We start from the raw sequence: 15,441 nt of genomic DNA on the forward strand, positions 1-15,441 counted from the left end.
TCGAGCGCCGAACGGACGGCACCTCCGTGCTCAACACACGTACGGTTGGGGAAGACGTCTCCTCCTTCTTGATCCAGCAAGGGGGAAGGAGAGGTTGATGGAGATCCAGCATCACGACGGCGTGGTGGTGGAAGCAGCGGGGATCTCGGCAGGGCTTCGCCAAGCTCAGCGAGAGGGAGATGTGTTACGAGGGGAGAGGGAGGCGCCCGGGGCTAGGGTGCGGCTCCCATGCACCTCCCCACTATATATAGGGGTGGAGGGGACTGGTTTCTTGCCCTCCAAGTCCATTGGGGCATTGGAAAAGATGGGGGAAAGAAATCCCATCATTTCCCTTCCCCACCGATTGTTATCCCCCCTTTTTAGGGATCTTGATCTTATCCCTTCGGGATATGATCATATTCCTTCTAAGGGGGGATCTTGGTGCGCCTTGACCAGGGGTGTGGGGCCTTGCCCCCACTACCCACGTTCATGTGGGTCCCCCCATGCAGGTGGGCCCCACTCCGGAACCTTCTAGGAACCTTCCCGGTACAATACCGAAAATCCCGAACGTTTTCCGGTGGCCAAAATAGGACTTCCCATATATAAATCTTTACCTCCGGACCATTTAGGTACTCCTCGTGACGTCCGGGATCTCATCCGGGACTCCGAACAACTTTCGGGTTACCGCATACTAATATCTCTACAACCCTAGCGTCACCGAACCTTATGTGTGTAGACCCTACGGGTTCGGGAGACATGCAGACATGACCGGGACAACTCTCCGGCCAATAACCAACAGCGGGATCTGGATACCCATGTTGGCTCCCACATGTTCCACGATGATCTCATCGGATGAACCATGATGTCGAGGATTCAATCAATCCCGTATTCAATTCCCTTTGTCCGGCGGTATTGTACTTGCCCGAGATTCGATCATCGGTATCCCGATACCTTGTTCAATCTCGTTACCGACAAGTCTCTTTACTCGTTCCGTAACACATCATCCCATGATCAACTCCTTGGTCACATTGTGCACATTATGATGATGTCCTACCGAGTGGGCCCAGAGATACCTCTTCGTTTACACGGAGTGACAAATCCCAGTCTCGATTTGTGCCAACCCAACAGACACTTTTGGAGATACCTGTAGTGTACCTTTATAGCCACCCAGTTACGTTGTGACGTTTGGCACACCCAAAGCACTCCTATGGTAGCCGGGAGTTGCACAATCTCATGGTCTAAGGAAATGATACTTGACATTAGAAAAGCTTTAGCATACGAACTACACGATCTTGTGCTAGGCTTAGGATTGGGTCTTGTCCATCACATCATTCTCCTAATGATGTGATCCCGTTATCAACGACATCCAATGTCCATGGTCAGGAAACTGTAACCATCTATTGATCAACGAGCTAGTCAACTAGAGGCTTACTAGGGACATGGTGTTGTCTATGTATCCACACATGTATCTGAGTTTCCTATCAATACAATTCTAGCATGGATAATAAACTATTATCATGAACAATGAAATATAATAATAATAGCTAATTTATTATTGCCTCTAGGGCATATTTCCAACAATATGTTCTCTTCTTTTGCAGATAAAAAAGACCCAAAGTGAAAAATGTGCTGCACTATAACAATCTCATCGAATGCCTTGATCTCCATCTTACAAAGATTGATTTGATCAACTACCGAGGCAGCACATCTGAGATTAAATTGGCTAGGTTCTTTGTTCTGGAGGCAAGTGTGCTCAAGGTAATGAGGTTTGGCGTTCTCTGGCGCAACAATGAATGGTGTGCTGATCGCCGCAAGCGTCTAAGCCTAAATGACATAGTCTCCACAGAAGCTGAATTTGTTTTTAAAACATCAAGTGGCTAGAGACTCAAAAATTTATTTGCCCATTAGTGACTTCTCAGGGCGGTGGATTTTAGTTTGTATGATAATGCTGCATCCACCTAAAGTAACAAAAGTTCTTACGTAAACTTCCTAGTAATTCCCTCTTCGTAGGTGCAACATTACTCCTAACATTTGTAATATCAGTTTGAAACTTGTAATATTGCCGTGTCCTATTCCCGCGTTTTCAAAATCCTGCGAATCAAAGAGGTCCTGAGTTGGTGATGATGTTGTGCCTGCCATGTTTCACCAATAGCTGTCGGATCTAGATCTGACGCATACAAACCAAACTTCTCCAGTTTTGCAAAAAGATGCCCACACTTGTTCCCTATTTACAAACAACTCATTGTCTCTCACAATCAGCCTTATCTCCTCCCGACCACATCTAGAAGGCCATGGAAAAATCTGGCGCGATGGCCGCTATCGGCGCCGTCTCCACCCCCAATCTTGGTGTTCCGTGCAATGCACGGGCATCTACGCACAAGAAATTATGTCAAACACGACTAAGTTGTAAGCAGGCTAGCTCTACAACCATGATGATAGTGACTGTAGATGGTGAGGCTGACTATGGTATGCCGAACATGGCGCCTATACTCAGGTGTCATCTCGGAGCAGGGTCTTGTCACTTCACTGTGAGGAGCATCACGTGATAATTTAACCAACGAGTAGTACAGTGCTACTAGTACATTGGTAGTACTACTACTAGTACTAGCACCACCATCTGGATTTAGTAGTACTACCACATCCATCTGGATTTAGTATTTGACTAGCAATATCTAGTAATGCATGTCATAAAAAATGTACTACTCCCTCTGTAAATAAATACATAGTGTATTGTTTTATTCCTATCAGCGAGAGAACTTAATGTCTTTTTGCAAATTAATAGGATTACATGGAATGAACTAACCACTGCATGTCATGTTTGGTAGTCTCAAGTCATTGAAAGCATGCACGGCCCACATCTCTCATTGGTTGATATGTCATGAAATAAGAAATGAGGAGGGTGTTAATGTACCGTGCCTAAGTGTTTTGGGATTACACAACATTTTTTGTTACATGCATTAACATTTTATTAGTTAAATCAAAGGTCAAAACTTGGCACAAAATGCAAAGGGGACCAATAAACCAGTAAACATCAAAGTTCTCTCGTTTGGCCCCAACTAGAGGTCCGGTGAGATGACTATACTGCACCGGCACGGAGGGGGACGCAGCTTCATTGATTTACTGCACCTACCTTTGGTTCTATGACATGTGGGCCCAACAGGTGGCTGGCCCGCCTGTCATATAGCCAAAGGCAGGTGCTGTAGAGGGCCAAGGAGTAGATGGCCAACACGCACGTGAATTCAACGCAGTCTGCACTTCTCATATAAAGGCTCCCCGCTAGTCCAATCTACGAAATCCTACGCACCTAACCAAGGGCAAGAGTGATCACTCCAATCGAAAGATCAGTTGACTAGAAGCTAGACCCATGGAGGTGATGAGCGCGAGCATCAGCCGTCTGTGCTAGATGGTCCACGATGCCGGCCTGCGGCCCGGCACCGAGGAACGTCTCCAGGTCGTGCTTGAGGCCGCCAGGGTGAGAGGCCGCTTGGACGACAACTTCGTCTCCTTGTTCGACAAGGTCCTCGTCGGCTTCCTCGACAAGTTCACCGTCGTCAAGAAGCTCACGGACGACCTTGACGTACACCTCAAGCCCACACGCCTAGGATCTAAGATGCCCGCCACCCTCAACGGCCTCTATGGTGACAACCTCTTCGACGCACTGGTGGCCCTGCAACTGCCCACCGTCGCGCCGGAGAATGTCCACCTCGAGGTCGCGCTTGCCGCGCAGTGCGTGGCGCAGCAAGACACCGTCGACATAATCACCCACGTCTATGCGCAAATCATCCAGAAGGACTACTACGTGCCATAGGAGGATGATAGGTCACTAGCCTTCTTGACCTGTAGGGCAACCTTGGACAACATTGTTCAGAAGCACGTTGAGCTCGCCGCCAACGCTGCCGCTCATCACACGTCGGTTGGTGACCCGACGCAGTAGGGCGTGAGGATGTCATTGATGGATCCGTATGTATCTTTATCTTTCCGTCAAATCCATGTAGTAGTATATGGTACTACTAGTACTTATCTTACCTTTCACATCAACTTCATAATTTTTGTACGTACTCCATGCATGAACCGCGCCAAAACCTAACTTCTCATTACTCTAGGGAAAATTGTTATTTCTATCTATCGGTCGCGCCATGGAGCAGAACCAAATTTTACAAGTTACAAGTTCAAAAGGAAAAGCTTGCCGTGTTCGTGTCGCACCCCACTGCCCACATGGTTGGTCCGGCACGCCGCTCAAGGGGGAATGCGTGTTGTGTTGCATTTTCACTTACAAGTGGGACTGTAGTTGAGCAAACTGACTATCGGCAACCCCCCACCCCGCCCAGCGCGCGATGGTTGAGAAAACAGGAGGGAGAAGAGATGGTTGTAGCACAGACTCCAAGAAAATTGGTATCGGATGGGACTCGTGTGGGTGGCATGTGTCGTACTGCTAGACGTGAATGCTAGTTATGGCCCATGCCACCCCACTATATCGAGCCTATATCGAGGTGTTGTTATGTACAACAAATTTCCTGGAGTCTGTGCTCAGCCCTCCTCTATCTCTCTTCTCAGCCAGCCAGCAGATGCGTGGAGCCCATCGTTTGTTTGCTCACATGCGGTCCCACATGTCAGTGAAAACGCAAGAGGACCCACTGAACCTTCACATATTTCACCTTCACGTGCTGGTGATGAAAAACAAATCCAATGAAGATCTTTGGTGGCCGCTTTTGGAGTTACTCAAGAGTAGTAAGATTCTATTTACAGTTTAACCCAAGATGCACATCACGTGGCTTCAACTACCACTCCATTTTCTTGCATGACACGACCTGGATGCTGGATGTCCCACGTGTCGGCAAAAGGAGGAAGAACTCAGCCAAATCTTCTCAACATTTAGACCGGAGTAGGAAACACGGCAAGCCCTGTGCGTACATCATACTACGTACAAGCCCACCTCACGCAGTCACACTATCACCATATTTCTCGGCCTCCGTGCGACACCTAACTATTGGTTGGCTGTATGTGATGTGGCAACTTCATACTACTACGGATGCTTGCTATACTACTACGGCACAAACACTCCAAGAAGTGAGTCGAAAACCATTTATAAATTGAGTTTATGACATGCATATGCAAATGTACCATTCATTACATACAACAAGTCATCAACACACAACGACAACGAGGATACATGTTGGATTATAGATTAGTTCCAACAAAAAATTCTAGTAAATACTAAAGTTTTCATCACACACCAAATAACAAGCAATGAAATGAACTTCGTCTCAACCACTCCTCGGCGTTGGAAATGCTTGATTTGAACCATAAAAGTTTGTCTCAGAAGGGCCAGCTACTGTCAATCTCGAGACCGACGCAGGACTAATCATCCAGGCTGAAGCGGCCTATTTCATGACCCATATTGTGATAGCCACGGTAGGGAAGCATAGCAATGTCCGAGGTATAGATACAATTACTTCTCATAAATGCTAGTAATGTTGTGCCAACAGCAGCTGGATCACCTTTCACCATGATTGGATAGTTTTGTCCAAGGAAGAGCGAGTTTCATCCAAGAATATCAATACTAAACCAGGGAGAAGGTGTTGGCGCTAGCACAGTAGTATCCGTCCCGAATACCCTGCAACAGATGTTGGAATAGGTCCAGAGAGTGCGACCATGGGAGACAAGAAGAGGTGATCCATCGGAATAAGTTGCCAGGCACCACTGAGTACTCCTATATGGGTCCTCATGCTCGTGATCATCATCATCGTCATCTCCCCCTTGGTTATAAATTTTTTCAAGTATAGGTGGTGGAATGGTCACAGGACCTTGGAAACACAAGAAGGTTAATTAGTAAAGGGAAACTAGCTAACCCGCATGCATGTGGATGTAACAATTATAATTACGGTGGAATACAAACGTACCGAAAGCATAATGATTCCATGCAAAAACAGTGCCACGAGTGGTGGCAGCAAACACAAGACCCTCGTATTGAATTGCATCATAGTACTCATCCTTGTATAGAAACTGATTTTTGAGCAATATCATCCATTCGAACAATGAAGGAAGGCAACAAGCTTGTCGAAGATAGCAAAAACTACATATTCCATTAAATCCCAAGAGCGGTCGGGAACTTGACAAATTGATATCTTCTGTAGACGATAGTCACCATGACCGTAGTTCAAAGTACGGTCATAACCGGTGTTCTCAACCTCTGGGCAGTCTGAGATTTTTGGAAGTGGAACCCGGTGACGAGTGTACACATTCACAAGTTCCCACACGCAGTTGGACCCAATATAAACAACCCAATATTCATTTGCGCATGCCCATGCCTTACCCTCAAGGGATAGCATCTTAACATCACACATATCATTATCAAGCGGCACCAACTTGCACAAGGCGAGGCCTACGTCGTCCGCGCGCCAGTGAGCAGGCTCATGGTGAAGAAGATATGGGAGATCAAACCGCTCCTGGACCCTTGGGTTTGTTGTAATGATGTTATTAGTTTTGTTGAGAATGGTCTTGAACGAACCTGCCATGCTAGCCGAGGTGATGACGTCACACCAATCAAAGAGTTCCTCCACCACATCATCATTCAGATCGGGGCAAGAATAACGGGGTCATTTTCGGTCTATTCCCTCCATGGAGAAGATGACCGAATAATGGCAGAAGGAAGGGTGAAGGCAAATGGTGGACAGTGGAAGAGCGTGCGACAACTGTTCCAAATCGAGAGGGAAAGGCGAAGAGTCGGTGGACGGTTGCCACGGTACAAGAAGAGGCGCCCCAGCCTACATAGACATCCGTTCGGAAATTGTACAAAAGGACTAGCCGCCATCTCACTGACATGTGGGAACGAGACAACATGTCAACGAAGAGGCTAGTGGGGAGCAGACATTTGCCACAGAGGTCACACACTGACGACAAGGCCATCTTGTCAGAGCTAGTGCCCATGCGGGATGGCTTCCGTCCCCCACACGAGCGAAGCCACTTGGCACCCCCACACAGTTGGTCCGCCATGCCGCTAGGCTAACTCCAGCGTGTGCCGCTCGGACGCGCACTCGCTCAGCCCCCTTTCCCTCGACACCCCGGAGCTACCCAACCACGGCTACGTGTTTTTCGCACCCGGCGGCCAGATTTGGAGCGGATCCGGTCGGGCTTGAGCTCGCCCGGTTGTGGGAGGCCGCGCCGCGCCATGGACTGGCCGGGCACCGGGCCAGAAGGCGCCGGAAAGGCCGCAAGGCCGCATGCATGTACTGACTCCTCGTATACCCACTCAGATCTACACTGTGGGCCGTCCGCCGACAGATACAAGAATGGCGGTCGGCCGGGCTCAGTGCTAGCCCAAAAGCTCGTCGACGCACCATTGCCACTCATTACATACGATGACTGCCCAAAGAAGGTCTTGCGCCGCGTGTCTACAACGCTGGAACATCCCGGATGGGTGTTCATCAAGTGCTCAACCGATGGGGTATGTGCTACTTTTGCTTCCGTTGTGCTCTCGGATTAGACTTGTTGTGCTAACTTAAAATTTTATTGTGTAGAATGGATGCAAGTTTTGGTATTGGGAAGAAGAGCACATCGATATACTGACAGAGCACAATTTAGTAGATGTTGTAGCACTTTTAGCTAGCTTGGAGGCTAGAGATGAGACTAGTGCACTTGTTGATAGAATAGAGGCTAGACATGAGACTAGATGCGAGGAAACAACGTTTACTTCTTTACACTCGAAGAAGAAAGAAGCACGCAAGATCGAGCCTCCGCAGATCAACAATGAATGCATCGAGAAGGCACTAATCGAACTTATAGGAGAAGTTATGGAAGTTGGATATCTTTTAAAATGTATTCTTGTGGTTCTTGTTTTCTTTGGTCTTGCTTTTCTAGTCAAATTTTGGTGATGTATTTCCATGTACCAAAAATCATTATGAAAAAAAGATACTATGTGTTTGCAAAGAATAATGTACGCGGCCGGGATGCATCCTCGCATTGGGCGCACGACCACCGCATTCGAGAAATGGCCCGGACACGACCCCATTGCCCTACCCAAATGGACAAAATCCGGGCAAAACAGAGTTCCATTTGGGGTCGTGCATTGGAGTTGGCCTGTGACGCCCTCAATTCAACCGTACACTAATCATACACGCGAATGTGTATGATCAAGATCAAGGACTCATGGGAAGATATCACAACACAACTCTAGACACAAATTAAAAAAATAATACAAGCTTTATATTACAAGCCAGGGGCCTCGAGGGCTCGAATACATAAGCTCGAAAACACAAGAGTTAGTGGAAGCAACAATATCTGAGTACAGACATGAGTTAGACAAGTTTGCCTTAAGAAGGCTAGCACAAAAGCAACAACGATCGAAAAGGCAAGGCCTCCTGCCTGGGAGCCTCCTAACTACTCCTGGTTGTCGGCGGTCTCCACGTAGTAGTAGGAATCGACGGTGGCATCTGGCTCATGGGCTCCGACATATGGTTGCATCAACCGGAAAGAAGAAGAAAGGGGGAAAAGGGGGAGCAAAGCAACCGTGAGTACTCATCCAAAGTACTCGCAAGCAAGGATCTACACTACATATGCAACATTATCAAAGGAAGGCTGTATATGTGGACTGGGCTGCAGAAATGCCAGAATAGAGGGAAGAACCTAGCCCTATCAAAGACTAGCAGCTTCTGGAAACCACCATCTTGCAGCAATATGAGGGAGTAGAGTAGCATAAAGTAAAGTAGTAGTAGTGTTATCAACCTCAGCCAGAGATCCTTTCTCGACTCCCTGCGAGAAAGCAATCCCAGAGCCATACTATCCAAGTGTCATCACAATCCATTACTCATCACAAGTATCCAATTCTAGTTGTATCGATCGGGATACAACTCCAAGTGTCCGTTACCGTAGGACATGCTATCGATAGATGTTTTCTTCCCGGTAGGGGTGCACCAACTTACACACCACGCTCGATTAACTCCGACCGGACATACTTTCCTGGGTCATGCCCGGCCTCGGCCAAACAATACGCCACAACCTGACCTAGGCTTAATAGAGAGGTCAGCACGCCGGACAAAACCTATGCCCCCAGGGGTCATGGGCCATCTCCCTGAGATCTCCTACATGTTGTGTACGCGGCCGGTGAGTAGACCTAGCTACCTCCTTCAACAAGGAAGGTGCTTACGCAGTCCAACCCGGCGTGCGCCGCTCAGTCACTGACGTCTAATAAGCTTCGGCTGATGCATACGACGCAGAATGCCCATACTATGCCCACGTGATGGTTAGTGCTATCAGGCCAGAGGCCCCTCGGATCAAATATCCAAATCGTAGTGGATTAGGAACGCGCGGTAACAAGCAGAGACTCATGAAAGATGTGACCCCGTCGCCCCGTCTCGAGGACTTGCGGCAAGGGCTAGGAATGCCCGGCCACGCCTTGTAATTATCTCGCGGGCACCTTCCAGGTCAACCCGACTCCACATCACTCGCAATTATGCTCGCGCGGGTACCCCTCAGGGTCGACCCGTCTTTAGTAACCAGGTTCAGTGTAAAGTCATAGTAACCATAGTAAACGTCTGTCCAAACATCAAGGGGAAAACCCGAGGAATCACCCCCGGTGAATTCCACACGATGTAATCATCAAGGTGAACGTAAGAGGGACCACCCTCGAGGTTCACACTTGAGGGGTTGCACGACAGAGTCATATCGAAAGTGGTTAAGGCGGAATCACCCTCGATGACTGAGGGAGTCCTGGATTAGGGGGTGTTCGGATAGCCGGACTATACCTTCAGCCGGACTCCTGGACTATGAAGATACAAGATTGAAGACTTCGTCCCATGTCCGGAAGGGACTTTCCTTGGCGTGGAAGGCAAGCTTGGCGATACGGATGTTCAGATCTCCTACCATTGTAACCGACTCTATGTAACCCTAACCCTCTTCGGTGTCTATATAAACCAGAGGATTTTAGTCTGTAGGACAACATACACATCAACAATCATACCATAGGCTAGCTTCTAGGGTTTAGCCTCTCTGATCTCGTGGTAGATCAACTCTTGTAATACCCATATCATCAATATTAATCAAGCAGGACGTAGGGTTTTACCTCCATCGAGAGGGCCCGAACCTGGGTAAAACTTCGTGTCCCCTGCCTCCTGTTACCATCTGGCCTAGACGCACAGTTCGGGACCCCCTACCCGAGATCCGTCAGTTTTGACACCGACATTGGTGCTTTCATTGAGAGTTCCTCTGTGTTGTCGCCATCAGGAAGGATACCTTCCCCGTCTTTAAAGACGGCACCGTTGCTAAGGGAGCTTTGGTTGTCGGCCAAACCCTCCGGCTAGGTGGTTTTCTTATGACCGCCTGTTCGGCCTCTACGCCGACGATGGCCTCTCGAGTCATCGAAAACAATCTTCACGCCGGCTCGGAACTCGCCGAGCAGTTAGATCCAATGGAGCTCTCCTACATAAACAAGCTCTTGGATCGCTTCGCCGCCCTGGGAGTCGCTACGGATTACGACCAGATTGGGCCTAAACCCGATCTGAGAGAGATTAACTCTCCCCAAGTCACCCACCATGTTGCCGTGGTAGAAGGACAGTGCGGCGACCCTTCATCTATCTTAAGGACTCGTTACGTCCAGATTCTCGATCCCTCCAAGCGGGATACTCGCGGAGGGGAGGACATCACTCAAGACCTGAACCTAGAGTCAGGCGACGGACTGGATTCATTGGACGACATCCAGGAATCCAAATTTTCGAGTTCGGAAATTCCTTGGCCTCTGAGCCTCAGAAGGGGTGAGACTTCAGATTTAATTCCACCCACCCACCCAAACATTAGCGATCTATCCCAAATCAGGCAAGAGCCCGAAGAAACAGTACATCACTACTGGGCCAGATTCCTCCTGGTTATGAACAGGATAAAGGACTGCCGCGAGGGAGACGCGATTTCGTTCTTCTGCAATAGTTGCACGGACAAGGGAATCCTCAACGCCATAAGTCGCCGTGATATTACATGCTTTGCTGACTTGGCATCCATAGTATGAAAGTACTGTGCGATGGAAAGTGCCCGGAAAACCGAAAATTTTTTTGGGGCAATCCGGCCCTAAATGCAAACCCAGCCTGAAATAAAAGGGTGCATCATCGCCAGACACCCGGGTCAAACGCCAAAAGGCAAAAACCCTCTACAGGGCATGGAACCGTATTGGAAGGATGGCTTAATGGACCCTGTAAAATTCATAGTACAGAGGACGCCACTCCAACTCACAGCCTTAGAGCATGTTGGATACTCCGGCAGGTGGCCAAAATTGGCGAAAATCTCCTAATTCCGGAGGCCACAGAGAGCCACCCCAGAGACAGCAATACGGTATTAACAGTCTTCGAGACTTTCGCATCAAATAATATGCGAAAAAGAACACTCCACAGCCTTGCCGAAGTCTACCAAGTAGCAACAATAAACCCGTGGAGTGACACGGCTATTACCTTTAACGCCAGTGATGAACCTAAATTCCGAACAGCCCGAGCACCAGCCGCATTGGTCCTCAGTCCAATAGTGGACGGCTTTCATCTTACCAAGGTACTCATGGATGGTGGCAGCGGATTGAATCTCATTTATGAGGAAACCCTTCAAAAAATGGAAATAGACTGGAACTGCATTGAGCGAAGCAGCACAACCTTTAGAGGAATAATCCCCAGTCAGGAAGCGCGCTGTACAGGAAAAATCAAACTAGATGTGGTGTTCGGCACGCCGGATAATTACAGGTCCGAAGAGGTCACGTTCCAAGTGGCTCCGTTCAGCAGCAGTTACCATGCTCTGCTAGGGCAGGAAGTGTTTACAATCTTCCAAGCAATACCCCATTACGGGTACATGAAGCTCAAGATGCCCGGGCCTAACGGAATCATCACTCTCGCTAGTGATCCGGACATAGCACTCCACGCCGAAAACAAGACAGTCGCACTGGCCCTCGAGGCACTATCCGAAGCCCTAGCGGCTGAGGAACTGACTGCGCTGCGCTCCATGGTGAATAGGGACGATGTGGTACTCGACAAAAGATCCAAGTCCACCTCCTTTAAACCGGCGGACGAAGTAGTCAAAGTCCAGGTCCATCCAACGGACCCCAATAAAACAGCTTCCATCGGGGCACATTTAAACCCTGATGTAGATGCCTCACTGCGAGAGTTCCTACGAGAGAACTGGGACATTTTCGCCTGGCACCCTTCAGACATGCCAGGAATCCCACGTAGGCTGGCCGAGCATAGCTTAAATATCCTAAAAGGATTCAAACCCATCAAACAAGCTCTTCGGCGTTTTTCCGAACCTAAGAGACATGCCATGGGAGAAGAGCTAGCAAAGCTATTGGAGGCCGAATTCATTAGAGATATAAAACATCTGGACTGGCTAGCAAACCTGGTGATGGTACCAAAGAAGGACAAATCCTGGCGCCTGTGCGTTGATTTTAAAGACCTTAATAAGGCTTGCCCAAAGGATCCCTTCCCCCTCCCATGCATCGATCAAATTATCGATGCTACCGCAGGAAACAATTCGTTGTGTTTCCTCGATGCATACTCCGGCTACCATCAAATCAAGATGGCAGAGTCAGACCAAGCCGCAACGGCATTCATCACACCATACGGCTCATTCTGCTTCAACACAATGCCCTTCAGGCTCAAAAACGCCGGCGCAACGTATCAGCGCATGATTCAGACATGTCTGGAAAACCCGATCGGCAAAACAGTTGAGGCATATGTAGATGATGTGGTCGTCAAAACAAGACATGTCGAATCTCTAGTAGACGACTTGAGGCTCACATTTGATAACCTCCGAACATACGACATCAAGCTCAATCCGGAAAAATGCGTTTTCGGCGTTCCAGCCGGAAAGCTCTTGGGCTTCATCTTATCCGGTAGAGGAATTGAAGCAAATTCAGCCAAGATCCGAGCTCTGTCACAATTGGATATCTCAAAAGACCTCAAACAAATACAAAAGTTAACCGGATGTGTGGCGACTCTAAGCCACTTTATCTCCCGCTTGGGAGAAAAGACCCTACCCCTCTACCGCCTCCTTCGGTGCACCGAACACTTCGAGTGGACGGATGCAGCCACGGCCGGACTCGATGAAATAAAAGCCATATTGGCAGCAAACCCAGTCCTGGCCGCGCCAAACATTGGCGAACCAATGCTATTGTACATTGCAGCAACACATCAGGTTGTAAGCGCAGTGCTCGTCGTCGAACGAGAAACAGACGGACACAAATCCCCCCTTCAAAAGCCGGTCTATTATGTGTCCACTGTCCTCACTCCGTGCAAATCACGGTACCCGCATTATCAAAAGATTGCGTACGCGGTATTCATGGCATCCCGGAAGCTACGACACTACTTTCAAGAGTGTTCAATTACAGTAGCCTCGGAAGTGCCACTTAACGATATTATAAACAACCGTGACGCAATGGGCCGGATTGCAAAATGGGCCATTGAGCTCCTCCTGTTCGACATAACTTATAAGCCATGACGAGCCATCAAGTTGCAAGTTTTGGCTGACTTCATCGCAGAATGGACGGAGGCCGGACTCCCTAAAGAGTACGGCACATATTCAAATTGGATCATGCATTTCGACGGCTCGAAGATGTTGGCCGGACTAGGGGCTGGCGTCGTTTTGACGTCCCCCACAGGAGACAGAGTTCAATACGTACTCCAGATTATGTACACAGACTCCAACAATGCAGCCGAATATGAGGCCCTTTTACATGGTCTCCGGATGGCAGTATCCATGGGCATTCAATGCCTAGAGGTGCGCGGGGACTCGAACCTTGCAATATCCCAAATTAATGGAGACTTCGATGCCAAGGATCCAAAAATGGCGGCCTACCACAATGCCATCCTCAAAATGTCTGCTCAGTTAGAAGGGCTTGAATTTCATCATATAGCCCGGGAAAATAATCAGGCGGCAGATGTCCTGGCACGCATCGGCGCAAAATGCGATGCAGTTGTAACGCCCGAAGACCGGAGCTCCAGTTGCCTTCCAGGGTTCCGGGTTTTCGTTGTGTGATTTTTTTTAGCTTGTTGCATTCACCATTGCATATTTTGCATTGCATCATTTCATGCATGACATTTTGTTGCATGCCCCATGTGAGATCTATGCATCACCACCTTCCTTCCTTCTCTTTTCTTTCTTTTTGCAAGTGCCATCTTGCCCTCCTCCTTCCTTCTTCTTTCTTTCATTTTGGCAAGTGTCCTTTTCCTCCTCCTCCATTAATGTTCATTCTTTTCCTGGTGCTAGTTCTCCATGCCTAAAACCTCTCTGTCAAATTTCATTCATTTTGGAGTTGTTTTGGTTGGGTTCAAAAATGGCTCAAGTTTGAATTAAATTCAAACTTGAATTTTTTTATACCTTTAAAAATGGCCAAAACAATTTATTCAAATACTGCATAAATCTAGGACTTCATATATATCTTTATCCCTGTGAGTTTCCTTCCCCAAATCCCTGGCCTTTTCAATCTTGGAGATGTCTAATTATTTTAGGCAGAATAAAAGAAAGGAAGGAAGGCCTCAATTCCATCTGTAGCCCACCTGGGTCTTTCTTTCCCCGGCCTAGCCGGGCCGAACGGCCACCTGCTCCCTCCCTCACGGCGTCTCCTTCCTCCAGAGTACAGCAGCAGCAGCGCCGTGAGCAGGAGGCTCACGGACGTCGAGGCTAGCGCCTACCTGCGCCCCTATAAATCCCCGCAGCGACCCCTAGGGTTTCCTCCTCCCTCCTCCTTCCATCCTCGCGCCGCCATCTCTCTTCCTCCCCTCTATTTTCCCTTCTTCTTCAAGATTAGAGAGCACCACCGAGAGCAGAGAAATAAACCGTCGATGCCCATCGTCGTTCTCGCGGCCGGAGGGCCTCAAGCTCGTCTTCGACATGTCGTCCTGCACCCCGTCACCCTCCTCCACCGATCCCCGCAGTTAGTTGGGCGGGAGCCTCCCCAACGCGCCTCCCTGCCGTCGCCGTCGCCATGGCCGGTCGAGCCAAGCCGAGCTCGAGCCCGGTGTCGTCCACATCGTGGTGGCCTTCTTCTTCCTCTGGAGCGACCTCCACGAGCCGGATCGCCAAGTCCAGCGCCCCGTCGCGGTCTTCTTCCCCTGCTTCCTCTATGTCACGGATCGAACACCATCTCGCCTTCATGCCATCGGCCACGTCGTCTCCCTCCTCTGCTTCCACTTCCTTCACGGTCCGAATTTCGACAAGGTTCAGAGCTCCCTCCCGTCGTCTCCGGCGTGTATCCGTCGACCTCGTCATGTCATATGGTGAGCTGGGTAACGCCCCCTTCCTCTTCATTCGTTCCTCTCGATGTTTGATCACTCGCATGCCTCGCCTGATCATCGCCATGCTGCGCGCCCGAGATGAGCTGCTGCTCGACCTCGAGTCACCCGAGACGCTCGCTCACTGCTTGCCTACTCCACACACGCACACACCCTCGCACGCGAGTGCACGCGCAAGGGCCTCGCCTTGCCCCGATTGCATCTGTCGACTGCA

The sequence above is a fragment of the Triticum aestivum genome, chromosome 2A (genome assembly GCF_018294505.1).
Source record: "Triticum aestivum cultivar Chinese Spring chromosome 2A, IWGSC CS RefSeq v2.1, whole genome shotgun sequence".
NCBI classification, from domain to species: Eukaryota; Viridiplantae; Streptophyta; class Magnoliopsida; order Poales; family Poaceae; genus Triticum; species Triticum aestivum.